The sequence below is a fragment of the Taudactylus pleione genome, unplaced genomic scaffold (genome assembly GCF_031769625.1).
Source record: "Taudactylus pleione unplaced genomic scaffold, aTauple2 ptg000189l, whole genome shotgun sequence".
NCBI lineage: Eukaryota > Metazoa > Chordata > Amphibia > Anura > Myobatrachidae > Taudactylus > Taudactylus pleione.
Genome location: NW_028284591.1, coordinates 8694682 through 8709908, shown reverse-complemented (window position 1 = coordinate 8709908; position 15227 = coordinate 8694682). Strand labels below are relative to the sequence as shown.

Below are 15227 nucleotides of genomic sequence, written 5' to 3'. Positions count from 1 at the left end.
AGTCAGTCCTGACGTCCATGCTGTCTTCCCTACACCCCCGCCGGTACCAGAACGCCGGTACCGATCCGGGGATGCTGGTGAGCATCTGGGGTCACAGCTAGCGGTGACCCCAGATGTTCCGGACCATGGCCGGAATCAAGGGGGACAGCAAGGTAAGCAGCGGGGTCCCGCGGAGGGTCCCCGCTGTTACATGGTCCAGAGTCCCCAGGCAGGGGGCTCCCTGGGGACTGGCTGCAGCGTGGAGCCAGGTATATAACCTGCGCTTCCACTACCCCCCTGGGACAGCGGATCGCAGCAGAGCGGTAGCGCTGCGGCGTCCCGGGGGTTAAATGCATGCCAGGGGAGCGCGCCTTCCCTGTCTCACAGCCGGCGCCTCCCCCGCTGCACACAGCCCTCTCTGCACACTGCCGACTGGTCCTGTAGCAGCGCTCCTCCCCCAGGCCAGCCTCCTCTCTGCTCCTCGGCGGCCATCTTAACAACGCATGGTGAATGCTGCTGGAAGCCTGGATTCAGAGGCATCATGGTCTGGGTCCCCCCGCATACCTCTCCTCCGATTTGGTCCAGGTCTGTGTATGCAGCGCTGTGTCCTACCAGACTCTGTGTCTGTGTAGTTGATTTATCAGCGCTGGTTAGTGCAGGAATTGAGTTTCTTTGCATTGTATGTGACTGTGCTAGCGCTGCTGCCTGTACTTTCCATTTCTGACTGTCAGCTTTATTACTGTCCCTGTTCTTTCTGCTAAAGCCCTTGCAGTGCGGTGCTGCAGGGTGGTCTCTCGCCTTTTTAAAAACAATTGGTGAGAGGGGTCACATACTTTGTACCATCATGTCTGAAAGTGACTTTCCTCTCCGGCTACAGTGTACTACGTGTAAAGTACCTTTAGCGGAGGGGGAGGGTAGCGCGGAGGGCCTTTGCCGGCAGTGTTTGTCAATGGCGCGGCCTATTACGGTTACAGCACCGGTACAGGAGCCGCCCTGGGCTTGTTTCGCTCAGGCGCTTACAACCTTAGTGGGTCAGTTAGCTCCGCAGCCCGCGTTTACGCAGATGGGTTTGTCCCAGCAATCAGTGGTGTCGTCACCCATGCAGGGTTTCCCAAGACAATTGGTGGTACCCCGCAGTCTCCCTATTTCCCCTCTCCCGGTTTCTCAGGAGCCGGCGTGGGTTAACTCCCTGACGAGTTCTGTACAGCACTTGTCGGATGTGTTGCAGGGGGAGGCTGTGATGCGGTCACATAAACGGCCGGTGGCGTCTCTGTCGGCTCCTTATGAAGATGACGAAGGGACGTCTGATGATGGGGAGATTCTGGATCCTTACGATCAGGAACCTCTCCATACTAAGGACGCAGACGCTAGGTCCAAGGTATATATTCCTGGACTTATTCGGGCAGTCCGCACAGCCTTGGTGATTGAGGACGAAGTTCCCCCAGCGGCTAAATCCAAGTATGCCTTTTTTAAGGATGTGAAGGGTGACGCCACAGTCTTTCCTCTTTCGAGTCAGTTGGTGGACCATTTAGAGGAGGCGTGGAAACAGCCTGGCAAGCGATACCAACCGCAGAGGCGCCTGGCGGTGGCTTATCCGTTCGCGGATAATTATTTTGCTAAGTGAGAATCCCCTCCACAGGTGGACTCTCATGTGACACGTCTTGTCCGTAGTGCCACATTGCCAATGCCATCCGTGTCCTCCCTTAAGGATGCTATGGACCGCAAGGTGGAGATCTGCCTGAAGTCCGCTTATTCCCTTGCGGGGGGGGCAGCGCGGCTGGCTATGGCCATTTGCTGGGTTGCCAGAGCGATGGAGCCCTGGGCGGATTCATTGGAGGCGTCCTTCGATTCCGACTGTCCGCCCGAACAGGCGGAGTTGATTGGTAATCTCCGTGATTCGGCCACTTATATCAACGAGGCGGCCTTAGACATTAGTACCCTGGTGTCTCGAATTTCTTCAGCAGCGGTGGCTGCTCGTCGCACCTTGTGGTTGCGATCCTGGAAGGCGGACGCTGATTCCAAAAAGGGTTTGGAGGTGTTGCCCTTTAACGGAGAAGTTCTCTTCGGTCCAGATCTGGACAAGATTGTGGCAACGCTGGCGGCAGCCAAATCGGCATGTCTCCCGTCGGCCGCTGTTCCTTCTGGTTCAGGACCATCGTCCTTTCGGTCTTATAGGGCCCAGGGCAGGCCCAAACCACAGTCTTTTACCCGACAGGCTGGTCCCAAGAAATCGGCCAAGAGCCGGAAGCAGGCATGGAGTACCAGACGTCCGGCCCGTAAGCCAGATGACAAGCCTGCGGCCTGACGGTCCGGGCCTCCCTTTGGGGGATCCCAAAGTGGGAGGCCGCCTGCTGCAGTTTGCCCGGTGTTGGTCGGTCACCACGACAGACACTTGGGTTCTCGAGGTGGTCTCCTACGGGTACGCCCTCTCTTTCCGGCACAGACCCCCGGCTCGATTTTTCACCACAGGTCTACCATCAGACCGGAACAAGGCCACGGAGCTGCGGAAGGTCTTGCACACTATGCTCCAGGCTGGAGTTATAGTGCCTGTTCCATTCTCCCAGAGGGGCCAGGGTTTCTATTCCAATCTTTTTTTGGTGCAGAAACCCAATGGGTCGTATCGTCCGATTCTCAACCTCAAAGCTCTCAACAGGTCTTTGCGGGTGCCGAAGTTTCGGATGGAGACCCTACGGTCCATCATTCTGGCGCTGGAACCTGGGGACTACATGGTGTCATTGGACATACAGGACGCTTACCTGCATGTCCCGATTCTTTTGCGCCATCAACAGTTCCTCAGGTTTGCAATCCACAGCGACCACTTTCAGTTTCGGGCGTTACCTTTTGGCCTGGCGACAGCACCGCGTGTGTTCACCAAGGTGATGGCGGTCATGGCGGCTTCTCTGCGGCTGCAGGGAGTCCGCATGTTGCCGTACTTGGATGACCTTTTATTAGTGGCAGGATCTCCGGAGCTCCTTCTGCGCCACTTGGACCTGACCATTGCGCCACTGCAACGGCACGGCTGGTTAATAAACTGGCAGAAGTCCACTCTAATCCCATCTCGGCGGATTCTGCACCTCGAAGCCTTATTGGACTCGGGACAGCAAAGGATCTTTGTGATGGGGGAAAAGATCTCTGCTTTACAGTCGAGGGTGCGCAGTTGTCTGCACAGCCGCCGGGTGTCTCTACACTCGGCGATGAGGTTACTGGGCTCCATGGTGTCGGTGTTCGACATGGTGGAATATGCCCAGTTTCACTCCAGACCTCTGCAGCACCTGATCCTGTCCAAGTGGAACGGGCTGCCTCAGTCTCTAAAGTCCCAGACGATAGTGCTCACCCCGGAGGTTCGCCTGTCCCTTGCCTGGTGGTTGCAGACGACCCATCTCAGCAAGGGACGTCCGTTCTGGGTACCAAATTGGGTCCTGTTGACAACGGACGCCAGTCTTCGGGGCTGGGGAGCAGTTTCGGGTCCACACTTGGGCAGGTGGACGCCGACAGAAGCGGAGCTTCCAATAAATATCTTGGAACTCCGTGCGGTCTTCAATGCCCTCCAGCAGGCACATAGGGTTCTCCAGGGTCGCCCAGTGCAGGTCCAGTCGGACAACGCTACCACCGTGGCCTACATAAACAGGCAAGGAGGAACCCGAAGTCGGGCAGCTCTCGTAGAGGTGTCTCGGATCCTGGTATGGGCGGAGCGCAATCTTCCGGCCATATCAGCTGTCTTCATCCTGGGAGTGCTAAATTGGGAGGCGGACTTTCTAAATCGCCAGGACGTTCATCCGGGGGAATGGTCCCTGCACCTGGACGTTTTTCAACTGCTGGTGGACAAGTGGGGTCTTCCAGAGATCAACCTCATGGCGTCCCGGCACAACAACAAGTTGCCGGTGTACGGGTCTCGCACAAGAGACGAAGAGGCGTCTCTGGTGGATGCTCTGTCTGTCCGGTGGACGTTCCGGTTCGCATACCTGTTTCCTCCGGTTTCCCTTCTTCCACGGGTAATCCGGAAATTCAAACAGGAAGGAGGGACGCTCCTGTTGATAGCTCCCGCGTGGCCCAGACGGCACTGGTTCTCAGACCTTCAGGGTCTGTCCGTGGACAGTCCTCTGCGGTTGCCTCTACGACCGGACCTTCTGTCGCAGGGTCCTTGTCTTCACCCGGACCTGACTTGGCTGTCTTTGACGGCGTGGCTGTTGAGACAGCCATGTTGAGGTCCAGGGGGCTTTCCAGCTCTGTAGTGCGTACCATGTTACGAGCTCGGAAACCGTCTTCCGCGAGGATATACCATCGTGTGTGGCATACGTTCTTCCAGTGGTGTCGACCGAGAGGTTATGCACCGCGGGAGTTTCGTCTGTCTAGGATACTCGCCTTCCTACAAGCGGGACTAGATCATGGGCTTCGCCTTGCTTTTTTGAAGGTACAGGTTTTGGCCCTGTCTGTCTGGTTTCACCGTAGGATTGCTACAATCCCGGATGTGCGCACCTTTATGCAAGGTGTTCTCCGCATTCAGCCGCCCTTTGTTCCACCTGTGGCGCCTTGGGATTTGGCTGTGGTCCTGAGGGCTCTCCAGGGACCGCCGTTTGAACCACTGGGCTCAGTGGATCTTAAATGGCTAACAGCTAAGACTGTTTTCCTTCTGGCCATAGCTTCGGCCAGATGTGTTTCTGATTTAGGGGCTCTTTCTTGTAGACCCCCTTTCTTGATTTTTCATGGGAACAGGGCAGTGCTCCGCACTCGGCCTGAATTTCTTCCCAAAGTTGTTTCCGAGTTTCATGTTAATGAGGAAATAGTTGTTCCGGCCTTTAACTCACCTGGTCTTTCAGTGGGTGAGGCCACTTTGGATGTTGTGCGGGCCTTAAGGACTTATGTTGACCGCACTTCTTCGTTTAGGAAGTCGGACGCCTTGTTTGTCCTCTATGGCTTCCGTAAAAAGGGTTGGCCTGCTTCAAAGCAAACTTTGGCAGCCTGGATCCGTATGGCTATTTCTGAAGCTTATCTTCATGAAGGTCTGCCGGTTCCTCCTTCTTTGAAGGCTCATTCCACTAGGTCTGTGGGTCCTTCGTGGGCAGCTCGACGTGGTGCCTCTGCAGTCCAGATCTGCAAGGCTGCTACGTGGTCCTCTGTCCATACCTTCGTGAGGTATTACAGGTTTGACACCTTCGCCTCTCAGGATGCTTCCTTCGGGCGGCGGATTCTCCTTTCAGCACAGGAGCGTCCCCACCCTTAAAGGATACTGCTTTGGGACATCCCCAAGGTATCCTGTGGATACCCTATGGACCCTGAAGTAGAAAATATGAGATATGGTAAGAACTTACCTTTGTTATCTCTATTTCTACGAAGTCCATAGGGTTCCACAGGACTCCCGCCCTGTCGCACCTGTGCTGCAGATGGGCTTTGGTCTGGTCACCGGTTTTTCCGTCTCCCTCTGGTGAGAGTGTGATTCTTGTGTGTATCCAGATCTTCTTTCTCTCTCTTTCTTCTCCTCCTCCGGCCTATGGCTTGGTAACTAACTGAGGTGCCTTGGCTCGGGGGCGGAGTATAGGAGGGGGACCCTAGTGCATCCTGGGAGGCTGAAAGCTTAACTCTATGGTGCCCGATGACTGACGTCACACCTAAACCCCCAAGGTATCCTGTGGAACCCTATGGACTTCGTAGAAATAGAGATAACAAAGGTAAGTTCTTACCATATCTCATATTATCATTAGTGAAGATGAAGGGGCAGATCTACTAAAGCTTCTAAAACAGACAAGTGGAGGTGTTTACAGTGGCAACTAATCAGGTTCTGTCTACCATTTTGTAGTATGCAATGGAGAAATGATAGCCAGGATCTGATTGGATGCTATGGGCAGAGCCTCCAATTGGCTGTTTTAGAAGCTTTAATAAATCTATCCCCAGGACGGTGATATCAGAAAGAAAAATAATAATGGAGCTCGTGTAGAGTTGGTCGCATTTTTGTGGCGCACGTTGCACATTTTTGTGATGGGCATGGGCATGTCTAGATTCAGACACATCTCGCGCTTATGGTGCCTTACGTTTAGAGCAGGGAGAGCAGTGAAGGGTGTCGGGTGTGCAAGGTGTTGTCTGAGCACAGCCTAATACAAGTGAGTTTCATGGAGACCACAGCAAAAATGCACCGGTAAGGAGACAGATCAACCATAGGAGCTCAACCCCACGTGCAAACCACACACCGGGGGCCTGATTCAGAGGTGTATGCTATTACAGCCGTACAGATTCGTACAGAGGTGCCCACCAGCTGTGGCGCTGTTCTGCCACTGTGCGCATTAAGATGCTACATCGGACAGATCATCGAACATTGCACCAGCCCCATGGAGGCGCAGAATCTCAGTCTGAACATGGCCACCGGGACCCGCGCAACTTCGCCAAAAGTTGCAGTCACTGAACGTGACACGCCCGCGTCTGGCTAGCCACCCCCGTTACTACCCAGACATGCCCCCTGAAATTGCCTCTCTCTGCGTCCAGATTCGTTTGGCGGCCTTCAACAGTAACCATCGGGATCCATGTGCAGTGCGACCCAGACACGCAGAATGGATACACTGGCCCTGATTCAGAGCCGCTCGTAAGCAGCCGCTCGTTCGTTCTGACCGATGTTCGCACATCTGCGCATGTGTACGGATTTTAATACGCATGCGCGAACCAGTCAGTGCGGCCAAAAATCGTTTGTTCGCTATATAGCGAATTCCTGCTATTTTGAGTGACAGAAGGAGGCGTATGTGGGTGGTAACAGGGGAAGGTGCTTGAAAACGGGGGGGGGGTGGAATTCGAACAAACGGGGGGGGGGGGTGGAATTCGAACGCAGGCGTGCTTAAAGGTCAAAACGGGCGTTTTAAGGGAGTGCATAATTAATACAGCAGCGTCATTGACCACGTCACTTGTTCATACGCTGTTCGATGTACTCGATTAATCTAATAAATAGCGGACATGACGTATGGTGCTCGTTCAGACTTAGAGGCGTGAACAGTCCGCAATTAGCGAACGTTTCAGTTGAATAGCCACCTCTTGTTTTAGAACGAACAACCGCAAATAGCGAGCGGCTCTGAATGAGGGCCACTGTCCGCTTTCAACCGACAGTGACGTGGTGCGCATCTCTGAATAAAGCCCTTTGTAAAAGTTCTGTCACCTTATAAAGGATGAGACTGGAGTTATATTGGTCTCAGGACAGAGGTGAATTCTAAAAATCCTTATATTTCTAAGCGGCAGATGCAGTAGTTGTAGACAAAATACTGATAGCATTTTAGTATTATTATTAGCATTTTATAAAATTATGATCTGGAAAACATGCACTGTAAGCAGGGCCGAAACTAGGATTTTTGTCACCCGGGGCAAGACAGTAATTTGGTGCCCCCCTCTGGTAATTCCCCCATAGTAATGCCCCCTTCAGCAGTGCACCTATAGTAATGCCTCCTGAGGTAATGCCCCTGTAGTAGTGCCCATATAGTAATGCCCCTGTAGTAGTGCCCATATACTAATGCCCCTGTAGTAGTGCCCATATAGTAATGCCCCTGTAGTAGTGCCCATATGGTAATACCCCCATAGTAATGCCAATGTAGTAATGGCCATATGGTAATGCCCCTGTAGTGCCGCTTACACAAAAAAACCCCAAACAATACTTACCTTAAACCCCGATCCTACGTCCATCGCCGTCCGGTCTGCTCCTCGGAACTATGGGAGAGATGTCATGACATCTCTCCCATAGTACCCATGGGGAGAGCCGGAAGCTGGAGTTCAGGAGAGAACTCCAGCCTCCGGCTACCGTGGAGCTGCAGGGAAGGAGCCGGGTGCCCGCTGGTAATCTCAGCGGGCGTCCGGCTTGGTGCCCCCCTGTGGCGCCGGGCTGGAGGACACTGGCGGCAGGTGCAGCAGCGCACCCGATGCACCTCCTCTCCCCTCCCCCCTTGTTGCGGTCCTGCTGTAAGGGGTCTCTGAGTACTGAGTTTGGGAAACACTGCTCTTGTGTTAATTGTTTTGTCAGAACCCAATTAACCTACCTAATATGTTTTGCTTGAGTATGGGAGGATACCAGAACAACCGGAGGAAAGCCACGCAAACATGGGAGAACATACAAACTCCTCACAGATGGTGCCTTGATCAGGAATTTACCTAATTAACTCATGGCTGTGAGGCAGTAATGCTAACCACTATGACAATCGTGCCGCCTTATTTCAGGCATATCAGGCGCTACGGAGGAATGAGGACATCTATATTTATCTTATTGTGTTTTGCAGTTTGTATTTTCATTTTCTTGGGACTTCAAGAGCTCAATTTGTTTTTATATTCTCTGGAATATGTCTGAGCATCCGAATCCAAGCCCAGAGTGCTTCATGTTACAAGGTCATGTCAGCTAGTGCCAGACCTTCCCATCAACCAGAAAAATGTCTCACAGGATGAAACGAAGTGCGGTTTACTGAGAGAGTCGGGAGTGTTTACGTTACAGGTCTGTCGCTGGACAGAGGCTGCGCACATTCTCCTCTCGCTCTTAGCTAAAAGCACAGTACATGGAAAAAAGTCCTGCTGAAAAGTAAACTCCCCCACCTTCAGACCACTTTCACTTCTTCGCTCTGTACATGCCTTCCTTCCTGAAACATTTACTAAAGGCTTTTTCTTTTCTTCCAACTTCTTTAAAAACTTTCCAGCCAAGAATAGATATAGGCAGACAGGTTAATTTCTGTACCTGAGATGGAACACAGCTGTACTGTGTTACCTACATTGCATCCAGTTGTACCCAGGAAATGGCAAAGCCATAACCGAGTTTGAATAAACAACTATGCCTAATGATATTAATACATGGCTGAAGAGCACATACTGTATGAAAACTACAAAGAGAAAAGTTGCAAGAGGGTATGTTTAAGCCATTAATAACTTAATCTGAAGGATAAAACCCCTTTATGGAGGCTGGAAACCCTTTAATGCATACCATTAATCAGTTAGCTGAGAGGCTTGGCAGCTGTAGGAGGTACCTGGCCTACGTGGGTGCCAGAGGGCAGAATGAGAGCATCATGTGATTGGCTCATATTGTGCCCTTGGGCACCCTCTTTAGCCAGTTAAATATTTTACAATTTTCCATGCTATTGTTATATTGTAATCTATGGGGGATCAATTACAAACATTTTGAAGGGTGGTGCATATATTTGCATGATTTTCACACAATTGCTCAAGTTGCCTCTTGTTCAGGTCTATGTAAGATTCCTCCATACGTGCGCTTACTTCCTGCATCACTGTGCACTTTTTTGCAAGGTAGTGTAAACACAATGCATAATTAATTATACTATAACTATTTAGGACATCTAGAAGAGTGACACCCAGCTCTAGCTGATCCCACCGCTGCCACCAAATGTGAAAATACTGGGATAATGCTTAGCTTTTTTGAATTGTCAGTCCACCAGTTTGACGGTAGGAGATCGCTATGCATTGCCTTTGGCCTTCCCGCTACCTCAAAGTGACTTTAAATAAATCATTGTAATGGGTGAAAAAATGGCACATTTTATTATTAGGTTGAACAACACAACACAACACAAAAATGTATCAAATTTGCCATCAAATACCAGGGGGTTCACCGCTCTCCAAATTACACACTCTTATACAACATCAATGTCTTGTCCCAGTCACTTCAATGCACAATCCTGGTGTGTACAGTATATAGGCTACAACTGCTGGAACTTGGGCCGGTGGGCTACGAGTAGCGGATGAGTGGAAACGGGAAGGCAATATATACGTCCTCTTCATATGTCTCTCCCAGGTGTTGGCGAGACCTAGCCCAGGGCGCGGAGTCTAGTCCACTCAATGGTATTCACCATTGACCCCTCCAAGCGGGATGTGGGTTTCGCTGCACCAAGTGAACAGGTAGTGGCCGCTGAGGCAGGTACCTGGAGAAAACACAGAGATAGATATGGGAGGACTATATAAGAACTGATGAGCAAGGATGATGCTCCAAGACTGATATGTGAGTTGCACTGGTAATCAGCACCTGGTATGGGATGCTGAATAGCAATGGTAATCAGGACTTGGTATGAGACGCTGAGTGACGATGGTAGTCAGCACTTGGAATGAGACACTGAGAATCGATGGTAAACGATAGTTGGTATGAGATGCTGAGTGGCAATGGTAATCGATAGTTGGCATAAGATGCTGATTGGCGATGGTAGCCAGCACTTGGTATAAGACTCTTGAGAATCGATGGTAGTCAGCACTTGGACTGAGACACTGAGAATCGATAGTTGGTATGAGATGCTGAGTGGCGATGGTAGTCAGCACTTGGTATGAAACACTGAGAATCGATGGTAGTCAGCACTTGGAATGAGGCACTGAGAATCGATGGTGATCGATAGTTGGTATGAGATGCTGTGTGGCGATGGTAGCCAGCACTTCATAGGAAACACTGGGAATCGATGGTAGTCAGCATTTGATATGAAACACTGAGAATCGATGGTAGTCAGCACTTGGAATGAGGCACTGAGAATCGATGGTGATCGATAGTTGGTACGAGATGTTGAGTGGCGATGGTAGCCAGCACTTCATATGAAACACTGGGAATCGATGGTAGTCAGCACTTGGTATGAAACACTGAACAGCGGTGGTAGACAGCGCCTGGAATGAATAGCTGAATAGCGGTGGTAGTCACAAGGAGGGTTCACTGGGAAGGAACACTGCGGAGCCTGAGACACAGTCACAGTATAAACCACTATAGGAGCGAAGTTGTACAGGCAACTTTCTGCTGCAGGAAGTGCCCTAAAATACCCCTTGGTAGCTGGTCATTGGCCAGAGACATCAGCTGACCGACCGCAGTACTACAATAGGAGGATACTGATTATATTGACGTTAGTACTTTGTAGGTCCACCACATGCAGTGATTACTGCAGACGCTCTTCTTGGCAAACTGTCCACAAGTTCATAGGACAACAGCAGGTGGTATGTTTTGCCATTCCACCTTATGTACAGTGACCAACTGTGACACTGAAGGTTGAGTCGGCCAAGAATGCATCCGTTGCTTCCATTCATCCCAGATGTGGACTCTGAGCTGACCAGTCCATCCGGGTTACCGAATTTTCTGTATACCAGTCCAGCGTTGCCCTGAAAACATGGCAGGTGGCATTGTCGTCCTGATAAAAACATTTGTTGTTTCCATAGAACTGCCAAAATGGAGGGAACACAGAGGTATCGAAAACATCTCTATACTTCTCAGAGTTAATGTGACCATTCATTATAACTAGTGGACCCATGCCAAACCAGCTTACTTGGGATTGTCCATTCACTTTTGTCTACATAGTGTATATACATCATTATCAAGACCGATGCAATGTACGGCTATCTTATCTTGACCTGATTTTCCAATAGTGAAAGTTATATACTGTAGAAGTTTAGTGGATACATGCTGTCTAGCCTTATTTTGGTCAATAAACCCTGACAGGTTTAGAAATAAAAAAGATTAAAAAAAAGACCATGGAGTGTACATCACTAACTATAATAAACTATGGATTTTAGGAAATGACTCCTGGAGGTTTCTGTATTATGGGGGTCATTCAGACCCGCTCGCAAGCGCAGGACGCTTGCAAGCGGGTCGAAGTTGCCCCACTGCGCATGCGCACAACGGAGGGAGCTCCGTTGTGCGCATGCGCAAGACCCAGATAGCGACGGGCTCTCCGTTGCTCCGGGTCTCGCACCAAAGGGGGCGTGCTGTCAATCAACATCAACACCTTTGGTGGGCGTGGCTGCCAGACGGAGGCGTTCCCATGGGAACGCCTACCGTCTGAAGCCGGCCCCACTGACATCACTAGTGATGTCAGTGGGAGTGATTTTGGCTCTGATAGAGCCAAAATCACTCCAGGGCTTGCGGCAGGGAGACCCTACCGCAGGGTCTCCGTCGCAAGCCCGATGGTCGCGATGGTCTTGACCATCGCGACCATCATCATGGACGCTCGCATAAGCTGTGGGTGGTCACCCACAGCTATGCGAGCGTCCAGGAGGACGCTCCATTTTCATGGAGGAGGGCCCTAATTCAGAACGAGCGCTCTGGTTAGAGCGTTCGGCTCTGAATCAGGCCCTATGTTGTGGGCTTTTTTTTTTTTCCAGTGGGTAAATGTAGATTTTGTCCCACGTTGCGGCTGATTAGTAAGTGGAATAGGATGAGGATACAAATGTTTGGATGTTTGAAAATAAAAATAAACCAAAGCTCTTTATATTGTTGGGGGGTAAATTTACTAAAGTGAGAGTTTTTAGAAGTGAGTTTTAGAAGTGTAGATGTTGCCCATAGCAACCAATAAGATTCTAGCTATTATCTTCTAGAAGGTGCTAGTTAAATGTTGAGTAGAATCTGATTGGTTGCTATGGGCAACATCACTTTTAAAACTCACTTCTAAAAACTCTCACTTTAGTAAATTAACCCCTAGGTGGCTGTAAAACCCACTCCAGCATTCCGCCGCCTGCGCCTGTAATTGTGACATCACATCACGTTTATAAATCAGGGTTTTAAGATCAACACGTTTCCTATTTGTATTATTTGTTGTGATATATAAAGAAACCACAATCCCCTAATGGCAACATGATATCACCGAGCACCATCAGCGGCCTCGCACTCCCCTGCTCTGTTTTACATTAAAGGTATTTTAACAAGGAGATTAGATATCAGGTGGATGGGTGTGTTCTGCCATAGTGACCGGCTGAGATATAACACTGGCTGAGCTTTGTACGGCATGACACCATTATCTGCACCCGTTGCTACTCACCCACACTTATCATACTCAAACAGACCCACCGAGAGCACCTCCCTTCTATCTGTTACTGCTTCCAGGACGCCAACATCCAATCACTCTGCAATGTGGGGATATCAGAGGCGTGGGGAGAAATTATTAAACCGTTTTCATCAGCACATCGTCACTTTGCCCTGTAAATGAGGGTTTACCCTATTGGCAGGAAGTTTGAACTGATTTTTACTTTAAAAGGCACATTTTGGATCACAGCTGGTTAATGAGAGCAGGACAAATTTATTTCCCATATAAACAAAACCTTCCACTTAAGGCAGTGGTTGAGGAACAGGGGTAAATTACCCCACATGGGGTAAAAATGAAAATCCTGGGGATAATGGACGGACAGCCGGGAATGCATATGAATCATTCTATATTCATATGCATGCCCGGCTGTGCCGCAGGGAGGCTCTAAGCCGGACGCCCGCTGAGATGTTATTACCAGCGGGCGCCCGGCTCCTTCCCTGCAGCGCGCGTTAGCCGGAGGTTGGAGTTCTCTTCTGAACTCCAGCTTCCGGCACTCTCCATGCGCTCTATGGGAGAGACATTATGACGTCTCTCCCATAGTTCCGAGGAGCAGCCGGGCAGACAGGACGGCGGCGGATGCAGGAGCGGGGATTAAGGTAAGTGGGGTTTTTTTTGGAACAAGCGGCACTACAGGGGCACTATATGGGGGCACTGCTACAGGGGCATTATATGGGGGCACTACTACAGGGGTATTATATGGGGGTACTACTACTACTACAGGGGCACTACTACAGGGGCATTATATGGGGGCACTACTACAGGGGCATAACTATGGGGGCACTACCACAGGGGCATTATATGGGGGCACTACTACAGGGGCATAACTATGGGGGCACTACTATAGGGGCATTATATGGGGGCACTACTACAGGGGCATAACTATGGGGGCACTACTACAGGGGCATAACTATGGGGGCACTACTATAGGGGTATAACTATGGGGGCACTACTATAGGGGCATTATATGGGGGCCCTACTACAGGGGCATAACTATGGGGGCACTATATGGGGGCACTACTACAGGGGCATTATATGGGGGCACTACTATAGGGGCATTATATGGGGCACTACTACAGGGGCATAACTATGGGGGCACTACTACAGGGGCATTATATGGGGGCCCTACTACAGGGGCATAACTATGGGGGCACTACTGCAGGGGCACTATATGGGGGCACTACTACAGGGGCATTATATGGGGGCACTACTACTACAGGGGCACTATATGGGGGCACTACTACAAGGGCATTATATGGGGGCACTACTACAGGGGCATAACTATGGGGCACTACTACAGGGGCATTATATGGGGGCACTACTACAGGGGCATAACTATGGAGGCACTACTACAGGGGCATTTTATGGGGGCACTACTACAGGGGCATAACTATGGAGGCACTACTAGAGGGGCATTATATGGGGGCACTACTACAGGGGCATTATATGGTGGCACTACTATATGATTTGCTTCCTTTCAAATCAAGGAGGTAACGTCGGCGTATCTAAATATATTTTGGGGTAAAAGGTAAAAAAGTTCCCTGACCCCTGACTTAAGGTCTCATGCGATTGAATAAAGGATTTTGACAAATGTTTATGACATTGATTTCGACACTGGGCGTTATTTACTAAAGCGTAAAGAATGCCACTTGCGAAATGGCCCGTCTAGGCCCACCCACTAACAAACATGCTAACTCGGGAGGTGCCTCCGCACAACAAGGCGTGACCCTGAAAGTGTGCAGTCTCCTCCATTTAATATAAACATCCTTTACATTAATCCATATTGACCATCTCACTAGAGGGGGGGTATTTATCAAAGCTGGGAGAGAGATAAAGTACTAACTAATCAGCTTCAAATTTTGCAGGCTGTGTTTAAAAAAATTATAGGAGCTGATTGGTTGGTAATTTTTTTTATTTTTACAATTTTATCTCTCTCCCAGCTTTGATAAATACCCCCCCAAGTGTGTCAAACTAGTAAAAGTTATATACAAGTCTACAAAATGAATACTGATTTCCTCTCACATCCAATTAAAATAAAAAAGACATACTTGCCAACTTTATGTTTCTCCTCTCCAGGAGAAGACCGGAGAGGAGATGGAGCTGTCCACTTCGCTGGTGGAGCCAGGTGCTTCACGTCATTAGGGCCCCGTCTCCATCATGGAAAACCATAGCGGATCGTGGGCTAAAATTATGCAATTTGTGACGTTTTAGCTCTACCCCCTCCATACGGACCCACGAGTCCCAGTATTATCTCCCAATCCTGCCCACTTTACCAGGAAGTGGGCAAGATGAGGGAGATCCACCAACACTTTCAGGCATCTGGGGACTACCCAAAAAAACAGGGAGTCTCCTGCACCTTCCGGGAGAGTAAGGAAGTCTGAAGTTACCCAGTGCTTCACATCACTTTCCCCCATGCCTCCCAAGATTTTAAAATACTGCCCTGGGACATCTCGCGTGCGTCATAGGCGCTCGTGC

General features: G+C 50.2%; 1 protein-coding gene across 3 annotated transcripts in view; it reads right to left on the bottom strand.

Moving 5' to 3' along the window:
• The window catches only part of ZBTB7C (zinc finger and BTB domain containing 7C), a 392632-nt gene that overhangs the window by 225400 nt on the left and 152005 nt on the right, over positions 1 to 15227 (bottom strand). Inside the window, exon 1 of one of the 3 annotated variants that reach the window (XM_088476545.1) lies at positions 12711 to 12789. The exons of 1 other annotated variant lie outside the window; for it this stretch is intronic. The gene's annotated coding sequence lies outside the window, so the exon portion shown is untranslated. Of the gene's footprint in view, positions 1 to 12710; positions 12790 to 15227 lie in introns of those variants that run through there. One more of the 3 variants, XM_088476547.1, reaches the window with a different exon arrangement.